Consider the following 15,347-nt stretch of genomic DNA (forward strand, 5'->3'; position numbering starts at 1 on the left):
TAGGGTGTAGGTTATGTATATATATCATGATGTGTGGATTGAAACTCAAAGAAAGTTATGCTTAACCTCCTTAATGCTCTAGTAGAGTACTGTGTTCGGTTTTTACCTCCATATTGCACAAAAGACATAGCAACACTAGAAAAAACTACTAGGATAATTCTAAGACTGAGCTGTGAGGAGAGTTTGAAGGAGGTGAACCTTTTCAGTGTAAACAGAGATTAAGTGGGTACATGAATGATGTGTTCAAAATTATGAAAGGAATGAACTGAACTCTGTACAGTAGATCAGAGTTGTTACCTTATAAGAAACTACAACAGTACATGAACATGACTAGAAACTTGTTAATGACAAATTTCACATGAATGTTAGAACTTTTGAAATAAATTACCTAGTTGTGTGGTGGAGAGCAGGGGCCTCATGTATAACGCTGTGCTTAGAACTCGCACTATAACATGGCGTAAGCACAAAAGCCGAAATGTGCTTACGCACACAAAAATCCAGATGCAGGAATCTGTGCGTACTCCAACTTCCACGTTCTTCCGCTACATAAATCCCGATCAGCGTGAAAACTAACGCCGCACGCGCTTTATGTAACGCCCCAACTCCTCCCAGAATTACGCCTCTTTGAAAATGCCAATGAATATAAATCGCCCTTAAACTTAGCCTTTTGTGAAAGGACAATGGGAAAAACACGGGGGAAAATATAAGAATTTCAGCGAATACCAAGTGGAGGCAAAGGAAAAACATACTATTTGTTCAAATAAACGTGGTAGCCTATAATCAACAAAAGGAAGTTGATCGAGTGACATAGCGTGTCGGAGAAACTTGAAAGCTCACATTCACAAAATCGCACCGTGCCGGAAATAAAAAAGAAGTCACATATCAAAGTCGCCGTGAAAAGGCGAGTTGTAGCCCACTGTCTTGAGTGTCACATGAAAGCTTATTAAGGTACAGAGAAAAAAAGGCACACAGTGGGGAAAAAGCACGAAATGTCAACTTCAATCTCAACATTACCACTTTAATCATGTAGTTTATTTTGTCATTAAAGTAGAACATCATAAACTTCATCTTAAAATCGTTTAATTAACCAGTTTCTCAAATCACATCGTAATTAAAGTAGCACGTTAAATGCTTTGTTTTGTATTTGATCTTCTATGTGCTCTATGTGTGTGAATCACTACTTGCTTCTTAAACCGGCTCTCTTCCTCCAACTGGACACAGAATCCATTACATTCATGATATTACAGCTCTCTGAATAACTAAAATACTGAGATGTATACGTGATATCATTTTCATGATGATAGGAGTTAAAGCACGTTATTAAACATGTGTTTCACTTCGATGAAATAATTTATTGCAGCAGTACTCAGGGGTGGCTCTAGGCTTCTGGTGGCACTGTGCAGAGGAAGAATCGGTGGCTCCTTCGCCCGCCAATGTCAGTAAGGTAGCTTATGCACGGTGGATGGCCACGTCCGTTGCAGACACTGCATAGTCGCCTCGTGCTCATGACACAAGCATTTAACTTTTGCCGAAATTTGTCACTGCGTTTTTAGCTGCGTTGTTATTTTCTCTTTCTGTGTTATATTCAATATATATTGGCGTAGCCTTCACTGCAGTCAGTGCTTTTCTTTCCCCAAGTAACCGATCGCCACACAATCAGCTCTGTAATAGAAGTTAAGCCATCTGTAAGCTTAGCGCCGATTCTTCAAAATGTTTAAGGAACACTGAAATATCTTCGTAGTACATGTTTAATTATTCTATCCTTAACGACACTCCCAGTGAAGAATATAGATTATTTAAATGAAATTAAAGTTTTATCTGTATAATTTAATAAACATATTTTGCTGCATTTCACCTTAAAAATGATATCGTCATCATATGTAAATACGCTCTTTATAAAGTGGCTCAGGTTGTGCGATATTATAACTGTAGTGCAAGTTTACAGTGGGGTGATTGTACTTATAAGTACAAACAGTTCTACAATGTGCAATTGATTGAGTGCATTTAAAGTTCTTGGGTTGAAACTGTTTCTGAACAGCAAGGTCTGTACAGGAAAGGCTTTAAAACGTTTTGCAGTGGCTGTGACAGCGTGTCCATGAAACTGTATACCGATAATTCTCTTTCCGATCAGCTGCTGCTGTGATTCATACTCAGATACAGTGGTATAAATACTCTGAGTGGTGCAGTGAGAGTAATATGGAAAAAGATGATCCGCTGTGGCAACTCCTAACGGGAGGAGCTGAAAGAAGAAGAAGAAGAAGTGAGAGTAACAACACTAAAGCAGTTATAGTATTTGGAGTACTATGGCTGTTCCCTGGACCATTATATTGTTACAAGTTAATTACAATCAGATGCGTTACACTAATAAACAATATGTGGTTAGTTTCAGTGTATTTATAAAGCCACATCAGGAAAATAAAGAGTAACCACACAGGAACAGTAGCAGTGCTTTGATGCTGCGTGCCGCCAGTCTGCAAAACCGAGCGGAGAACTTGCGTAAGACAAGGCATGAGGTACCGTGGAAAAGTGCGTGGCTTTACGCCAAGTGTAGGTTTTATACATCGCGATTTGAACGTGAAAAAGTTCTTCCGCAACATTTCTATGCGTACGCACCGTTTATACATGAGGCCCCAGGACTTTATGTACCTTCAGATCTCGATTTGATGTTGTTTTGGACAATCTATGTGAATTGAACAAACATGTTGGTGTGAATGATGACATATTCTGGTCACAATTTCTATAATGTTCCAATGTTGTAATGCCAAGTCTATTGATAGAAAGTAAACTTAATGTTCAGCTAATATGCTATAAAAGAAATTAAGTATTTAGGATGTATAATATACTTTTTAAAAGCAATAAAAACTATATAATTGATAGCATTTGAGAACTTGTCATGCCAAAGATATTGTTAAAGAACAGTTCTTTGCTTTACTGGCTTCTAATCAAAGTACTATTCATTTAATGTCTTGCTGGTAATGTTTGTTATGCTGAATAAATTGTCACCTAATCAAATGTCTTTTTCATCACTTTTATTTTTGTGATTAATTAGGAGCAATGCCTCAGCCTCTTAATATAGAGCGCCATGAGGAGACATACTACTGTACTGTATCTTATTGGAATCAGATACCCTTTCATTGTTTCCCTAGGAAGCAAAGTAAGAAAAATATATTGTGACTGGAGTAACCATCTCTCATGTGCAGTTCGGTAGTTCCCCTGATCCGTTTTTCCTTCAACAGCGCCGCAAACTGCATGCTGTTAACAACGAGCTGTCTCTCTGTTAAACAGTAAACCTATGACAAAGTAACACAGCTTCTTCAATGAGAAACAAACAAACTCTTATTGCCTGTCCCCTTTGCGGGATCATCTGCCGGTATGCGGGCTTACCGCGCAACGTGCTTCTCGCATGAAGTTTAGAACATTTAAAAGACTGAGTCCTGGCCAATCTAATGGCTCACTCCCCTGTCCTCTCTCCCTCAGACTGCGTTATGACGTTTGACAGTTGCAACCTGTGTGCTTTTCTGCTGATAATAATCCCCTTCTGATTAAAGTCTTGTGTGTGTACATGCCAGTTCAGCAATAATGAATTTGTACCTTGGAAACTTAATCCCTTTTTCCAGTCTCCTGTGCAACTCTGTGACCCAAGCTTGATATCTATAGTTTTCCAGTACAGCCTGAAAATTGGATAAACCTAGCATTACTCTGGTAAAGCTCACATTTATCCAATAGACCTGGATAAACCTAATATTACCTTGGTAAAGCTAGGTTTATCCAGCAAACCTGGGTAACTTTACCCAGGTAATCTCTTTAGAGAATGCAAGCTTTACCCGGTTAATGCTAGTTTTATATAATTTCTGGGTTTTACCATATATATATATATATATATATATATATATATATATATATATATATATATATATATATATATATATATATATATGTATATGTATATATATCCTCCTTCTACACTCCGGGTGAGTCCTTGCCTCTACTCTGCTGTCAATCAATTGCTTTAACCATTTTATGTCTCCTTAAAAGGCCAAGCACCCACATCTCTAAATGCATATTTCATAAAATGGTTGAGCAATGCAAAGATTTCAGCACCCTCATGAGCCCACATTTGTTTCTTAATGGAACTAACACCTCTATTTATTCATATTCATAACTTAGTCTCCAGCATACTTTTTTATTTGCTCAAAAAGAGCTCTTTACATTTACAGCATAATTACTCTTGTTTCATTCAACTGATCCATCTCTGAACCCACTGTCTCCATTAAAGGGTGACAAAGGCTGTCCTGGCATCATAGGGTACAAGACAGAAAGCTCCACAACACGCAACTTCATTTCAAGATGCAATCATATACACAGTCACACTCACATGCACTCATCAGGTGCGAGTCAAAGAGGAGTCCAATCAGATGCATTTTTGGCATGTGGGCGGAAACTGGAGTAGCCAGAAATAACAGACTGAGTTCAACCCTGGTTTTAAAAGTTATGAGTCAGTGGCCATAAGAAATTATGTCACTTGTACACAGAAATGGCTTATATTAAACAGCTCTCATATTAACAGGTCTTGTGTCATGGAAACACTTACATACAAATGTGATTTATTTTATCCACGTGGCTTTAACATCTAAGTTATAAAATGTCCTGAAATGATTACTTATAACAGTTTATCATTTTAAGAAGGAGGATACAGTTATTCTATGGACAAAATAATGGGCTTTTAAGGAAAACGTTTACTTTGTTATTATGCAGAAAAGTAATAGAAACCTCAAAAGTACAACCAAACTAATCTACTGCATGTACTGTAAATGAATGGTTTTACCTCAGAATATTAAATGCCTATGATTTCCTTGCATTTTGAAAAAGCATAATGCATTTGCCTGAAAGGGATGGCTACTTGCCAATTTAAATATAAAATGCAATAGAAAATATAAATATTTCCAGGTGAATTTCCAGGTTGATTCCAGAAGCAGGTTACTTGTTATGGTGGAACTGTTTATGCATACAATTTTCTGATTTGCTGTGACTGTTTAAATCTTATAATTTGTCTGAAGACACAGAGTCAGATGCTTGAATTCAAGTACTTTCTCAAACAAAATGTAATTGTAAATCTTTCATTCAGTTGACTGAGTAAGGGATGGAGCTTGCTCAGGTTGTCAGAGAAGATGACATGAAAACTGAATTCAGATGTTGTTTTTATGCCTGACAGTAGCATGTCCATTCCAATTACACTGTAGGGTTTGTAATGAGACGCACATAGATGATGTCTTTTATTACTCCTTTGCCATTGAAAGGAAACTGACCAATATCCATTACATGCATGCCTACTTTTTAATTCCCATTCACACTTCAGACTTTTGGAAATATTGCAGTAGGAGGTAACAGTACATTTAGAGGTGAATACTTTAGCAGGCGGTGTATTGTAGTGGTTAAGGCTTTGTACCTCAAACCCTGAGGTTGTGGGTTTAAATACCACTTCTGACACTGTGTGAAACCTGAGCAAGTCACCTGACCTGCATGTGCTCCAATTGGAAAACCAAAAGAAATGTAACTAATTGCATCATAAATGTTACAAGTTGCCTTGGATAAAGGTGTCAGCCAAATATGTTTAGAAATTTTCAGAACTGTATCGATTGATTGGTTGACTGTATAACAGACATCAAGTTTTGTAAGTTAGAAACCGATTTTACTAGTTATATTGTGAGTTATTTATTGAAAAGCTAGCAGTCTGTCCAAGACTATAACTAGTTTAAAGACTGGTGGGATATAGGGATTTGTATAAATAAATGCCTTAGAAGTTAAGCTTGTTTAGGAACACATGTAGAAATTGTCTTTAAGGGGAGATAGCCAAGCTGTGTATAATTAGTTGCCCCAAAGAAAACATTGAAGATAATCAGGACAACTGAAGAAGTAATAAGGTGTCATATGTTTCTTTTTGGGTCTGAAATGAAGTGTTTTGGTGGAAGATTTTGAGAGCTTCAGGAACACTTAACAGGTTTCCACTTCTGACTTCAGGCAGGGAGTCCTCAGCCAATGAAACACCAAAACCCTGTCGCCCATCCCTTCGGATCCATTCACAACATGAATTTTGCAGTTCCAGAAAGATGTTATCATCTGAGACCAAGGCACACTTGTGTGAATGCAATGTTGGACTTTTTGAACATCCATTTTGATGCCTATCATCATGCAATGTTGTAGCTTGTGGCACCCCAAACCTTTGTGTTGTTTTTGTCTGCTTTCTTAAAGCATTTACAAGGAATCAGGCATAAAGTTAAGCTTAGGTTTTTATTTCATAAAAGTTACAGAGGTGCTTAGAAGAAGGTCCTTAAGGCTTTGAGCAAGTGAGAATCTCTCATGGCAGAGAGGTAAAATAGTCCTCTATGTGAGCTAATTGTTTTTGTCACAGAAATGGCACTAACAACAATACCTACAAGGACTGAAATGTCAGCTGAGACAATGAGAGACTAGTTCCTGCTCAAAGTGTTAAAAAGCTGCTTCTGAGAGCCTCTGTAAACCCAAGCATCTCAGGTTCAACAACATTTATTTACAGTATACAGCACATTTTCATACAAATAATGCAGCTCAAAGTGCTTTACATGATGAAGAAAGAGAAAAAAGACAAAATAAATAAGAATTAAAATCAGAGAGCACTAATTAACATAGAATAAAAGTAAGGTCCGATGGCCAGAGAGGACAGAAAAAAAAAAAACTCCACACGGCTGAAAAAAATAATACAATCTGCAGGAGCTCCAGGTCATGAGACCACCCTGCCCCCTCTAGGCATTCTACCTAACATAAATGACCTCAATCAGTCCTCATGGTATTCAGGGTTGTCATGGAAGAACTTGATGATGATGGTCATGTGTACTTCTGGCCTTTAATCCAGCAATGTAGGGACATCTTGATGCTTTGATCAGGTGGTGGTGGTGCAGGTTGCCACCCCAGAAAACCAGAAAAAGAACAGAAGAGAAAGTAGGGGTTAGTACAGATTTTGAATATGAATACCATGAATAATAATGATAACTAATTGAATATACAGAGCATTAGGATTAAACTAAGATGAAGCTATCAGAAAGCCATGTTAAAGTAATGTGTTTTCAGCATAAAAAATGTCAATAAAATAAAATAAAAAATGTCTTGATGGGAGTGGATTGTGGCATGTCTCTCCCATTACAGGACAAAACAGTTGGCATATCTGGCAGAATTTGCACTGGCAAATGAAATATAGTGAAGTGTGGTGTTGTGTGCAGGATGGGGGCCACATCAATGCTTTGATGATATTCTGAAGCAGCTTTAAGGTTGTCCTAGCATGTGGAAGTGTGGAAAATTCTCTCATGCAAAAAGCATTGAAGTGCTGCTTTGAAGTGATTTGGTGATCTAGGTATCTTAGATTCATGGCTGACCATTGGCAGATACCACAGCAGAAATGTCTGGAATGAACCAGATTGTGGTGAGTCTCATCCTATGAATTACAAAAGAGCTTCTTGCTAAAATAAAAAATGCTTTGCTTTGTTGTTTAAATGTCTGTGGTAATGTTTATTTCATTTATAGTATTTGCTGCACAGAAGCAAAGCTTGTGCTTGAATTTGAGTAATGAGTGATGAGCTTTCAGAACTAATAAACATATCTTTGAGAATAATATGTACTAAAAGGAAACCCTATTTTGATCTGCTCTTGGGTGAAACTAGGGCTGGAAGTTTGTAAAAAATATATATGTACAAGAAAGAGTTGGTAGTAGTTGGGTGAAGATCTTAAAATGAAATATACTGTACGTCAGACAGAATAGTGAATGTATCACTTGAAAGAAGCGGAGTGCATAGGCTTGTACAATGTTAAGCCTAAACCTCTGTCAGGAGAGGCCACTGTTGATAAAAAATGCATAGCAAGAGGCTGATCTTAGTAAAGGTGCTAAAGTTTTACTTGTTTTTTTTATTTTCAGTGAAAGTTTTCTTTACAATAATGTTTTAATAATTAGGTATTTGCAGTGTACAAGAGAGAACAGATTCTTTAACTTAACAGAAGTGATGCTTGAGATGCTTCAGTTAAGAAAATTATACTTATATAAGTTATTTTCTTATTACAGAATTCAATATAATGTAAATATTTCAATGGACATGCAACAGGTATACCATTGAAAAAAATCAAGGTGTTATTTTGAAGGATATTGTGTAAAAAATACAGTAAACCCCATGAATACTTGGGGCCTCATGTATAATGCATTGGAAAATTGTGTACGAATAAAAAAAATTAGATGCAAAAAACTGCATAAGCCAACTTCCATGCACTTCCACTTCATAAATGCTGGTCAGCGTGAAATGTAATGCACGTGCATGCGCCTACAGCCCCACCACGACTCCTCCCAGAATTTCACATATTTGAATATGTAAATCAATATAAATAGCCCTTTCAGATGAATGTTTTGTTAAAAGACAATTGTAAAAGCATGTATGAAAAAGAAGAATTTCACCAAAAGCGAAGTGGAGGTTCCTGTCAGTAAAGAGGGAGGCAAGGAAAAACTTACTTTTTGATGGCTTAAGCAGTGGTATGAGCAACACAAGGAACTTGATGGAATGACATTTAAAAGTTCAAGTTTAGAAGTCGCGCAGTGCCCAAAATAAAAAAGAAGTGGTCAGATATCAGTTGATATAAAAATACGAGTCATAGCCCACCATCTGAGTGTCATACAGAAGTGTATTAGGGCACAGAGAAAAAAAAGAATAGGGACACAGTGATGAAAAAAAAGGTTGAAATGTTGACTTAATCTCAAAATTTTCACTTTAATCTCATAGTTTATTTTGTCACTAAAGTAGAACTTCATCTTAAAATCAATGTTTAACTTATTAGAGTTTCTCAAATCCCATTGTATCTAAAGTAACACATTAAATGTTTTGTATTTTATGTGCGTAAAGAAAAGCCAAGCAAATGACACATTTTATTGGCTAACTAAAAAGATTACAATATGCAAGCTTTTGAGGCAACTCAGGCCCCTTCTTCAGGCAAGATGTAATACAGAAACTGAAGTTCCCTGTGTTTATATCCACACACTAGGACAAGAAACAACATTGGTAAATCTTTAAATGAAGAATCTTAAATGTAAAAATTAATAGGTTCATTCAGGCTAAGATTAATTTAACAATCAATCAATCAACATTTATTTATATAGCACATATTCATACAAAAAAATGTAGCTCCAAGTGCTTTACAAAATGAATAGAAAAATAGAAGACACAATAAAAAATAAACATAAGTCAACATTAATTAACATAAAATAAGTAAGGTCCGATGGCCAGGGTGGACAGAAAAACAAAAAAACTCCAAAGCTGGAGAAAAAATAAAATCTGTAGGGTTCCAGACCACGAGACCGCCCAGTCCCCTCTGGGCAATCTACCTAACATACATCAAACAGTCCTCTTTGTATTTAGGGTTTTCATGGAAGGACTTGATGATGATGGTCACGTAGACTTCTGGCTTTCAGTCCATCAATGTTGGTGCATCATGATGCTTTGAGTAAGAAACCGGAAAAAGAAACAGAAGAGAGAGTTGGGGTCAGTACGGATTTTGGAGCCACTGTGAATAGTTATTATGATGAATTGAACATACAGAGTGTCAGTATTAAGTTAAAGTGAAGTTATAAAAAGGCCATGTTAAAGTAATGTGTTTTCAGCAGTGTTTTAAAGTGCTCTACTGTATTTGCCTATTGGCAGGCTATTCCAGATTTTAGGTGCATAACAGCAGTAGGCCGCCTCACCACTTCTTTTAAGTTTAGCTTTTGGAATTCTAAGGAGACACTCATTTTAAGATCTAAGGTTACGATTTGGAATATAATGTGTCAGGCATTCCGATATATAAGATGGGCGAGATTATTTAAGGCTTTATAAACCATAAGCAGAATTTTAAAGTCAATCCTGAATGACACAGGTAACCAGTGTAGTGACATCAAAACTGGAGAAATGTGTTCGGATTTTCTTTTCCCAGTTAGGATTCTAGCAGCTGCATTCTGCACTCGTTGCAAGTGATTTATGTCTTTTTGGGTAGTCCTGAGAGGAGTGCGTTACAGTAATCTAGTCTACTGAAAACAAAAGCGTGAATTAATTTCTCAGCATCTTTCAATGATATAAGAGGTCTAACTTTTGCTATGTTTCTTAAGTGAAAAATGCTGTCCTAGTGGTCTGATGAATATGTGATTTAAAATTCAGATTACAGTCAACGGTTACCCCTAATTTTTTTACTTCCGTCTTAACTTTTAATCCTAGTGCATCAAGTTTATTTCTGATAACCTCATTGAATCCATTATTGCCAATTACTAAAATTTCAGTTTTCTCTTTATTTAGTTTGAGAAAATTACTATTCATCCATTCAGAAATACCAGTAAGACATTGTGTTAGTGTATCGAAAGAGTCGGAGTCATCAGGTGCTATTGATAAGTACAGCTGTGTGTCATCAGCATAGCTGTGGTAGCTCACGTTGTAACCTGAGATAATCTGACCTAACGGAAGCATATAGATTGAGAAAAGCAGCGGACCCAGGATAGAGCCTTGTGGAACACCATATCGGATATCATGTGTCTTTGAGATGTGATTACCACAACTCACAAAGAATTTTCTCCTGCCAGGTAGGATTCAAACCAATTTAAGACACTGCCAGAGAGGCCCACCCATTGACTAAGGCGATTTCTAAGAATATTGTGATCAATGGTGTCAAATGCAGCACTCAGATCTAAGAGGATGAGAACAGATAAATGGCCTCTGTCTGCATTTACCTACAAGTCATTTATTACTTTAACGAGTGCAGTTTCTGTGCTGTGATTTGTTCTGAAACCTGACTGAAATTTATCAAGAATAGCATGTTTATTGAGGTGGTCATTTAATTGCATAATGACTGCCTTCTCTAGAATTTTACTTAAGAAGGGCAGGTTAGATGGGTCTAAAATTTTCAAAGGCAGAGGGGTCAAGATTATTTTCTTGAGCAGGGGTTTAACTACAGCAGTCTTAAGACAGTCTGGAAAGACCCCCGTATCTAATGATGAATTAACTATGTCCAGAATATTGTCAATTAGCACGCCTGATATTTCTTTGAAAAACCTGGTTGGTATTGGGTCAAGGACACAGGTGGAGGGTTTCAGTTGAGAGATTATACTATGTAATTCAGGTAAATCTATCCTGGTGAAAGCATTTAATTTGTTTATAATGGAGTACCGGGGCTTTGGAGGTTCTGCAGTGTTGGGGAGATATACTATGTTATCTCTAATATCATTAATTTTTTGATTGAAAAATACAGCAATGTTCTCACAGGTTTCACTGGAAGTATTCTGGGGGCATTCCTTTGTGTTACCTGGGTTTAACAGACGATCAATTGTAGAAAATAAGACTCTGGGATTACTAGCATTGTTATTTATAATATTAGAGAAATAGCAGCGCTCTCAAGGCGGACTGTGTTATTGTATTCTGTTATTTTAACCTTCAATATCTCATAATGGATAGTTAGTTTAGTTTTCCTCCATTTACGCTCAGCTCTACGACCTGTTCTTTTTAAATCAGACACTCTTTGGGTCTTCCATGGAATAACAATACTAGAAGATTTTTTAACTGTCTTTTCAGGTGCAACTATGTCAACAGCAGCTCTTACTTTAGAATTAAAGTTTTCCACTTTACTATTTACATTATCCTCGCTATTATAGTTGGCACTATAAACGGACTGATTGCTTAGAATAGTTGTAAGCTTTAAAGCTGCTGATGAGTCAAAGAAGCTTTTTTAACAAAATGCTTCTCATGAGTGTTTTCTATCTTTATTTCTATATTAAATAGTAGAAGGAAATGGTCTGATAGACCGATATCAATGACCTGCTTTATATCAACTTTAAGTCCTTTAGTAATCACTAAGTCTAACGTATGACCTGCTTTATGTGTAGGCTGATTAACGAGCTGTCAAATCAAAAGAGTCCAGGAGGTTCATGAATTCCTTTACCTTTTGGTCACACTGATTGTCGACATGAAAGTTAAAGTCGCCGACTATTAAGAGTGCGTCATAGTTTGTAACTAAAATTGACATTAAGTCAGAGAATTCCTCAAGGAAAGACGCATTATATTTAGGAGGTCTATACACGGATAATACTAGAATAAATTATCCAAGAGAGAGAAGAACAATGTATGGTCAAGATCTTTGGATAAGGTAACTGTCCAACAAAGTCCTTTGAAGTCTGTGATGAGTTTTTCAAAACAATATGGTTCTGTAGACAGGTTATTTGTGTCAGACTGACAGATGCAAACAGTCCTCATACCTAGCTATAAAACTGTCTCTATTCAAGCCATGTTGTAATGTATTAAATTTTCCCATGAGTTTAACTTCCCATTCTTTTCTCTCTTGCTGTGTTTTGAAGTTGCCCATAAGCACTGTGACTTTAAATGTGCCTAAATCACTATGTGCTTATTAAATGAGCTTTCTTATTTACAGATAGGAGTGCACAGACACTGATCACCATACAGAATACATTACATTCATGATATTACAACTCTCTGGACATTTTAGAACACTAAGATGTATACTTGATATCATTTTCATGATGAAATCCATTAAAGCGTGTATTAAACATGGGGTCATGGTAGTGTAGCAGTAGTAATAAGGTGGCGCCCTGTCCAGGGATTGTTCTTGCCTCCCCGGTCCAGGGATTGTTTCTGCCTCTCGCAATAATTTGTTACAGTAGTACTGTATTTGTCAAACGTACCATCCCTTAATTCCTGTCCTTCCATTTTCTTTCTCAACATAACCAATCGCCACAATATAAGTTCTATAATAAATGTAAACCCAGCTGTAAGCTTAGAACTTAAATCTCCAAAAGTTTTAAGGAACATTGAAAAATGTTCATAATATATATCCCAGCAAGTATACAGCGCGAGGCAGGACCAATTCCTGGATGGGGTGCCAGCTCATCACTACCGCTGTGTCACCTTGCCACCCCAACATGTTTAATTATTAACAGTATTCAATAATTAAATTAAGTTAACAATTTATTGGTAAAATGTAATATGCATACTTTAATTCATTTTCATCATAACAATGATATTAAGTATACATCCTAGTATTCTAACAGCACACAGCACCGAGGAGAGGTCTTGGAAATCTAAATCAACTTAGAAGCCAGTCATCATCATCTGTAAATGTGCGCTCTCTTCTACTGAATTGAATCAAATTCATTTATTTTCATTGTCATTGTATGGTACAATGAGATTCAATATGCAAATCCTTCATAAACTTATTTTCCTTTAAAATTATATAATATATATAACAATAGTAATAATATGATAAAAACAATGAAAAACATATAGTATGAAAGCATAAGTACAATATACATAGCTGAGTTGAATTCATGCAGATGCTGGTAGCTTTCCTGAGGGAGCATCTGCTATAAATGTCCTCCAGGGCTTTTCAATCTGCCGCTGTTATTCCAATGGGTTAAAATACTCTAAGTGGTGCACTGAGAGTAACAGCACTAAAGCTGCTGTGGTATATAGAATAGTTTGGCCATTGCATGCACCATTATATTGTTACAGAATGATTACAATCAAGTGCCTTAAATCTGTAAACAATATGCAATTAATCTCAACATATTTGATAAATCATGCGTCATTGACATGAATCTGAAAAAAGTGAGACAACACAGAAACAATAGCACTGCTTTGATGCTAGGTGTAGCCAGTTTGCAAAACCAAGCAGAATCTTATGTAACTTGTGTATGCAAGAGGGAAGTGCATGGCTTTATGCACCATTTATACAAGGGTCCCCTGGACTTTACATGTGAAAGTATATCTGTTCAAATTTTACATTTCTGAATAGTTATTTTTATACTAATCTGAAAAAACAAACATCAAATACGTAACAATGCAATGTGAATTCTGTGTATGCAAAACACTAACAGCAATCAAGTTTCCCATAGAAAATGATGAAAAATGTATTTGGTAAAATTTATCGAATCATTAATGTGTAAGAAAGTGTTTTGGAAATAGATATGTTTATCAAAATAAAATGCACAACTTGGTAAATATTATATTAGAGATGTTTTATTTTGTCTGCAAGCTAAAACTTATTCTTTTATGGTGAGCAACAATGAACAACAGTGTGAACACACATGCTCAGACAATGTGTTATTTGTTAACTAAAATTTGATATATGCTGCTATATTTTAACTACCTTAGAAAGTTTTGCAAAACTAGATTTTTTATCGGATGAATGCTGTTCACACTTAATTGAGCCACTGCTTCATAACTGCCTAGGTATGCTGCTTTTCTCAAATGGATAAAAATAGTGGCTGTGAAGTGAGTGAACCTATCAATTGCTGAGCACATCCCTTATTTTAGAGATTAAAGGCACTTTTTGAATAAGTAAATGTGCAAAATAAACTATAAATATAACACTCCTAAAGTTTTATATGTCATTTGCCAAGTTTCTTATGATTATTCTGCTCATTTAACATTAGGATTTATTCTATACAGCCATCATAAAGCTTTGCATACTTGAACCAACAGCTTTAAGATTCATTTATGACGTGATATTCTGATTTCACTGGAAGTATGTTAGATCTTAACATCAACATTTGCTGACTTTCAATGAATTTCATAACATACTTAATTGTATCTTTGGTCATACTTAAGCTTGGTGTTGTGAATTGGAGTCTCAAACAAGGCAAAAGGGGTGTTTGCAAGGCCACCAAAAGACACACAAGGCAGGCCAGGAACCATATTGGCATGTACAGAGAAGAGACTCATCCCAAGTCAGCCAACTCCCAACTGCTACCAGCAGGCTGCAACCCACACAACTTGTATTATATGAGGCTCATTTTAGAAGTTAAAAAATATATGCTTAAAATGCTCACAATGCTCACAATGCCCAAAACTGCTCTTCAGGTGAAAGAAACCATCAAAATTCTTGCTTGAACAGACAAATCCAAATCCCAATCTGCCTACTGACTTCATAGGAAAAGTCACCAGAGATATGAATGTTGCTGCTGGGGTAAGTAAACCTCTCGACAAGGTTGATATTGTCCCTGCAGAAAGACACACTGCTGATGGCTGGATCTTGGTTTTACCCAGGACACTTGCAAGCCCAGGCACTCAGATTCCTCGCTCATTCTCTCAAGAGCCCTGATCAGAGCCTCCATTGACTCTGCAAACATCACAGCATCGTCAGCAAAATCAAGATCAGTAAATCTCTATTCACCAACAGATGCCCCACAGCCACTGGACCCCCACAACCCTGCCCAATACCCAGTCCATGCAAACATTAAACAGAGTAGGAGCAAGAACACACTTCTGACAAACCCCAGAATCAATTCGGAAAAACGCAGAGGTTCT

The sequence above is a fragment of the Polypterus senegalus genome, chromosome 8, assembly GCF_016835505.1.
Source record: "Polypterus senegalus isolate Bchr_013 chromosome 8, ASM1683550v1, whole genome shotgun sequence".
Lineage (NCBI taxonomy): Eukaryota > Metazoa > Chordata > Cladistia > Polypteriformes > Polypteridae > Polypterus > Polypterus senegalus.